Source organism: Propithecus coquereli, unplaced genomic scaffold (genome assembly GCF_000956105.1).
Source record: "Propithecus coquereli isolate 6110/MARCELLA unplaced genomic scaffold, Pcoq_1.0 Scaffold191, whole genome shotgun sequence".
Taxonomy (NCBI): domain Eukaryota; kingdom Metazoa; phylum Chordata; class Mammalia; order Primates; family Indriidae; genus Propithecus; species Propithecus coquereli.
The window spans coordinates 146339-153674 of NW_012143968.1; positions in this window are offsets into that span (position 1 = coordinate 146339).

A 7336-nucleotide genomic window follows, 5' to 3' on the forward strand; every position below is an offset into this window, starting at 1 on the left:
GAAATACTGTCTTATGCTTTTATATCTTCCCCAATTCTAATCAAAGTGTTATTTATGAAGTGAATATCAATTAATATTTTACTTAGAAATAACACTGTAGAATCAATATGTTATAGCTGAAAGAAAATTTAAAGATTAGCTATTTCAAGGCCACAGTTATCTTAAGATGAAACTGAAGATCCAACTTTTACATGTTTTTCTTAAATTTACTTTTAGAACTCAGATTTTGTTGATTAATATCTATTAGTTATTATACCCCCAAATCTCTTAAGTTGGAGGTATGGGGTTGAAGTAAGATAACTGGAATACTTAATTCAAAATTCTTAGTTTAGTCTCTAAATAATACTTAGCAAATGGTATAACACTGGTGAATTTGGAAGTATAATTAAGGGGTTTTCATTTTTTTATGAGTTTCAGCATTGTTTCAATTTGATACAAAGAATCTGAAATATTTTGGGATTTTTATTAAGTGTATGCTTAAGAGAGAAAAAAAATAAGAGAAAACACTACATTTTGACTTAGCTGCTTTTTGCTTTGAAAAGCTGCTCTAGTGTGATTCATACAACTACTCATTGATTTCAATTCTTAAGAAATTGGGAAGTCTAGACCTGAATATAAAAGCTGGCCAAACCAATATGGAGTATATTGAATAGCTCAGTCAAGACCTTCAAATTACCAACTCAACCTTCTTTATCCCAAAGTGCTTTGGACTGAACATGTAGATTCAACTTGGATAAATAACAAATATATAAAACATTAGTATATTCATTTCATTAATTTTTGTATATTAGGAAATGTTTCAAGAAATATTTGATTAATTTATTATTTATGTATTTGTGTTTACAGTAGTGGATTTCACAGATTGATCTTTAATTGTCACTGGTTTTAGCAGTTAGTACCTTTCAACTTAGTAAAATTTGTCATCTGAAGTATATCTAGAAGTAACACAATGGTAAGTAATTTATCATCCCTGGAATTGTTGTTTCTGTTGTATGAAGGGACATATTTGAGGTAGTGGTTATATTTAAATATAATTAATACAAAGTTTTAAAAATTCAGGGAATGAGAATGATAAAGTGGCTCAAATATTGCAAAGGTCTACACAGGCTTACAAAGAGCAGGGATGTTGAGATAAGAAATTTATAACAGAATAACTGATGCATATCTAACCTGATTTTTTTGTATGCACAAAATAAGGGAACTAACTTCAATTTAAAGGGGAAAATCATACACATTTAAATCAGCCTATAGTTTCTGTTTTCCAAGGCAAACAGTTATTCTCTAGAATTATTTTGATAATCATTGAATTTCTTCATCCCATACAGCAACTGAAATGATCAGGGCTTTCCAAAAGGATTATAAAAATACCCAAGTTGTGAATTCCCACCATTGACGCCAGACTGGTCATTCTTTCATGGTGCATTTTGACAGTTTTAGATTGGCATGAGCGGCTTGAAGTATTTAACACAATGGTTTTCATAAAATGCAATTATGAGGTAGCAGATTGGCTGCTGAATGAATCAATAACCCTATTTTATGTCAATACTTACATTTGAAGTTTTTTATCTCAAGAGACATGACACATATTCAAAGAGACATTGTTACATAAATGTAGTTATAATCTTACTGTGCCTCTTAAAGTAGTTGACTCTCTATATAAATCTTTCTCAGAAAAATCCATTAGTCTTTCTATATTAGGTAGATAGTCATACAATCCCAGAAGACATAAATACTAACAGTGTTTTTTGATGATTTTGGCTGATAGCCTCGAAAAGAGTGAAATTTAAAAATGAAAGTGGTTTTATTTCCTAAAGGAAATGAAAATATCATTTCTATTCCATATTCAATTTTGTCTATGCTAAATATGAATCACTTAGTAGATGCCATATAAGGTAGTAGGTTGTAGTGATAAAAGGAAATGTCTATAATCTCCATGGATAATTTTTTGAAAAAATTTTCTCACACCATATTCAGATATGGCACTTTTTAATTTTAAAGCATTTATAAAACTAGCACTCATGCTTACTAGAAAGACGAATATAGAAGAAAATGTAACATGCATTTAAGTGTGTAATTGTCATTATGTAGAAGAGTAAAAAAATGGACTTATGGGTTAGATAAATGTAAAAATTTGAAAGCAGCACTTAAATGTTTCCAAAAGAATATGCCTTTAATGTATCTCTTCAAGATCTTGTCTTTGATGTCTAGCATAGCATAACTTTAGTACATATTTGCTAAATCATTATAATAAAAATAAGGCAAGAAAATTGTGACATTAATTGATCAGAGACCACGCCCTGCTGTATTTGGTTAGAATAACTTTGTTTTTTAAAGAATTTAAAAGGAGATGCCCTAGGCAACACACAAACTTTCTAACCTGCTGAAGACCCACTATTCCTTGGAGTCTTATGGACTTTCATTTCAATACCTACTGGTTCTCAAAAATATTTGAGTCTGTACTATTCAAAAAGCATATTGCACCTTGTAAGTATGGTGCTCCCTAACTAAGGGAATATCTAAGTCACAAAATAAGTACTTTATATATCTCTGTAGCAATTCACATACATGATAGCAAATTAGCATTTTTGGCAAATGAATATGATTAATTTATCTAGCATTCCTTGTCCCTGAATAAATTATAGAAAAAATTTAAAATACAGTTATGATGATAACATTTGATCATATAAGTTCAATTGTTGTATTTACCCAGAAAAGCTCTGAGCTAAACACAACTTGATTTTATCAAAATGGTTAATTTTCTCTACTCTCTGAACAGCAAAACAAAAATGCAAGCTGGGCTCCTACTCCTCCTCAAAAAAAAACAAAGCACTTTCCCTACAAATTTTTTTAGTAAACAGAACTAGGATTCAAATTTGTATGTATTTACATGCCTGCTTACTTACATACATACACCAGCAATATACAATATTATTATGGACTGAACTGGGTCCCCCTCAAATTCATATGTTCAAGTCCTAACTTCCCATACCTTAGAATATGATCATATCTTGGAGAAAATGTATTTTAAAAAGCAATTAATTTATTAATAAAATGAGTCCATCAGGGTGGGTCCTAATCCAATCTGATTGATGTTCATATATGAAGAGGAAATTTGGACACACTGTGAAACACCAAAGGTGTGTGTGCACAGAAGAATGACACGTGAAGACACAATGATAAAGTGACCATCTGTAAGCTACGAAGAGAGGCTTCAGAAGAAACCAAACCTTCCTACACCTTGACCTTGGACTTCTAGCTTCCAGACTGTGAGAAAATAACTTCTTTTACTTGATGCCATCTAGTCTGTGGTATTTCATTATGGTAATTGTAGCAAACTAATACAAATACGATACCAGCAATTCTAATATAATACCATACAATTCACTATACTCTTTTTCTCTTTTCAATATTTTCTCTTTTCAATTTTTTCTCTGACAGTGAGGAATCAGGCTCCCATTGTCCTTAACATGTTTACGTATTTCATAAATCCTCCTACGAAACCGATCTCTCATCTCTGTCCACACACCTTCCACTGCATGAATGTTGCTCTCACTCTGGTTGGATCCCAACACATTACTGTGTGAGAATGCGTTGTAAGAATGCTTTCCTTGTCCTGCTTGGGCTCTGATAGCTCATGCTAGGCCATCTCTGCTGAGATCCTCTACTTCTTCGGCTCAGGCTCTGATACTCCACGCCTTGCCACCTCTCTGCTGGGATGCCCTGTTCATACTGCTCTGGCTCAGGCCCCATATGCCAAGTCCATGAATGCCCTTCTCACCCCACTCATTCTGTAACACGCCAGCCTCACTGTGGCTCTTCTCACCATTCCCTCGCTCAAACTGTTTTGGGTGCCTCCCTTGCACTGCCTCGCCTAACAGCTGTAGGATATAATTGTTCAAGAAGCTTGTTTTGGAAAATCTGATAGCTTTCAATACATAGTATTGAAACAGGAGGTGCATATAATAACAATCATCAAATCAATGACTTCATTTAATTATTTTTTCCTGATAGGTTCTGAGAAGGTGAAAATTCTAAAACAAAAAAATGAATTTATGCTATCAGTACATTTGGTGAAGAGTAGACAACACTTTTATTTGGTTTTCCCCCATGAGGTTGTATAGGGGGTTCAAGGGATTTCGGGGCCGAGCAAAGAAAAAATATTACCACAAGGTGGCAGTAACACACACAAGCTTTGCTGGGTGGTTTTCCTGTGGGGAAGAGACGGAGAAAACCCCTCACAGCAAAGTTCTGTCCAGAGCCAGTGTAGAATAAGAGGATAGGTACTTAGAAGTGGAAGGCTAGGAAACTCCTGGGAGGTGGGGAATGAGAGAGCAAGCCTGCATGTCAGGTTTTAGTCTGAAATGTCGGTTCTTGGCACGCTCATGGCCAAAGAATGACCAGACACGCCAAAGTTAGGCAAGTACAAAAATGAGGCTTATTGAGAAGAGAAAGATAGGATTATAGGGCAATAGCAAGGTATAGGTTTACAGAGCATGGTACATATGCCACAGATGACAACCGGATCCATCGTCGCAGCAAAGGGAGAGCAGAAGGAAGGGCACAAAAAAAAAGGGGTTGGCTAGAGTCTGCATTTTTATAGTGTCTGGATAGGGACCTCCCTCCTGGTTCATAGGTCATCACGGAACCACTTTGACTGGACAGTTGGGAGTCACATGACTTGAGCCATAACTACAAATGTGTGTTGCTCTAGTTCAATTTCCGGACTCTGTGGTACCTACGTGGCTTGGCCCGTGGGCTAGAGAGTCCTCTGCATTCTTTTGCAGCTGGCACGCCAAGTCCTGACTGGCAGATTCGTAGGGTATTCCCTCCTCCCCTGCTCCCGTATGGAGAATTAGGGCTGGGCAGGACCAAGGTGGGGACAACAGCACCCACTTTCATCCCTAAGACACCTGAATCCCTCACTATCTACCTAACATACATGTCCAGGGAATGTCACTCAGTAGTATGAGGATGGGGGCATTTCTGGGTCAGAGAGCTCCAAAGAGCAATCGCAACCTGAGGTATTATAATCACAACCCTCTATCTTATCAATGGCCAGCAAATGCTAGCAGAGATTTCAGAAGTGTGCAAATCAGGCAGGCTCTAAATCGCTTTAAAAAAAAAAATCTGCTTGTTTGGCCTATTTTCAAAATAACTGTATGCATTAAAATTTGCATATGGTGCCAGCAGGCTTTTGAGTCTAAAGGGTCTCAGCCTGAAGTGAAGAAATAAACAAACTGGGAGCCAAATGCATAGTGACTATCCTTGGCTCTTTTATATAACAGGTTGTAAGACCTGTGAGGGGCAGCGTATTAGTCAGGGTTCTCCAAAGAAATAGAACCAATAGTATATGCGTGCGCGCGCGCGCGTGTGTGTGTGTGTGTGTGTGTGCTTATTTATTATGGGAATTGTAATTCAATCCATGTCCAAAGTCCTGAGAACCAGGAGCTGCAATGTCCAAGGGCAATATTTTATGGCTTAATAAAAATTATCTATAGTTTAAAAAAGATGCAAAATGATAAGTTAACAGTACATTAGCTAATGCAAATTAGAAAGTCAGCGGATTTTTTTGTGAGGAGTTGTTATGTTTTTGCTATTTGTTAAATTTTATTACACTTCTCAGGAAACATTGGGAAAAATGTGTAAAACGAGATGCATAATCCATGGTCTAATGCATTCTTAAGCAATTTTATGTTTCTGAAAAAGTGATATCTACATTAAAAATTAAGTAAGCCACATGTCTCAAAAATACTTTTTTATTAAAGAATTATTTAATGAAAATAATAAATAAATTTAAACGTTTGGATATTCAGATATCATTGAAACATTTTTAAAACTGTATCAGTGGTTTACAGGCACACATATTTTTGTGTCACAAAGATGATAAGAATATGCATTTTAGCAAAATGAGTATATCAATTTGACTCAGAAAATGAAAGCTCTTCATACCACCATAGTTCAAAAAATGTATGTCACTGACTTTTGCAAAGCCATTCTATTTAAATGAATGTTTTAAAGTAGGAATAGGAAGAGCTCCATCTTAAGTGAAAACACGTAACAGGGAAAACCTTATCTAAAACAGTTTGTCTTCTGACTTTTCCCAAAGAATTTGATTTTCATCACTCTATGTCACCTCTTGACATCCAAACTAGTTTGAACAAACTAGTTTTAAACAATTGTTGCTTTGTTTCCTGCCTTCACATTCACATTCCTCCTAGCCACTCATCATGCTGCTGCAAAGTTCTTAAAAACAAGGATCAGGTTATATTATTCCTTACTCACTAAGCTGGCTCTCCAATGCCTGAAGAATCAATTCTGAATTCCTAAACATGAAATTTAAGGAGTTTTGCAATTTGGGTTCAACCTGCCTATCTAATTTATCCTCCTACCTTTCTCTAATTTGTTTTCTACTCTGGCACGTCGGATTAATAGTCATTACCTAGGCCTACCATGTCCCCCTACCTCCCCAGCAGCCCATTGGATGGGCCTTGAGATGACCCTGTGCTAGTGTGTGGTCCAACTTGGGTCCATAGGAAACATTCTGGAGATGCAGACCACACTGTTTATTCTCTCTCAAAGCAGCTGTTTTTTGTCTCTTTCAGGTTTGAATCAGACCCTAATTCTATGCATCCACTAAGTTAAAAAAAAAAAAAAGGAGGTATAGCAGGCTCATAGGTGGTCTCTTTAAACTCTCTCTCTGGACAGAAGTGAAAAGAGATATAATACATCTCTCTACATGGGGTGGGGGTGGGGGTTGGCTGTCATGCATAGCAACCAGGCAGTTCTTTCTAATTATTCTCTTCACAAACCCTTCGTCATTATATTTCACTCAATCTGAGAAGCCATTGATTGTAAGATTCTCTAGTAATTTACATTCCACTAAGGAAGACAATATGTTGCCAAAAAAATATGATGCATTATTGATTTTAAGATATGCTGTGATTTCAGAGAGATCAAAATAACTGCATTTTTCCTCTTAGGGACATGGGACTCACAGCTCACTTCTTTCTGAAGAAACTCACTTCCCTAACTTTCATCTAATCTTGACCTTTTCATACCCTGGATATAGTTAGAGGTTTGCAAATCATTCAATGGTCTTTTCTAGTCACCTAATTTTGCTTCAGCCAAAACTTTAATTTTAACATTATATGTACCTTTGTATACAACAGTCCCTCCTCTCATCTTTTAAGACTCAGATAAAATATAAATTTTTTTAGAAAGTTTTCCCTGATTCTTATCTATCAAACTTCCTCTCACTGTTAGGTAAAATAAACATTTCCCCCTGCCCTTTTTTACTTTCACTGTTTTTTATTAATACTTGTTATAAAATATTTTA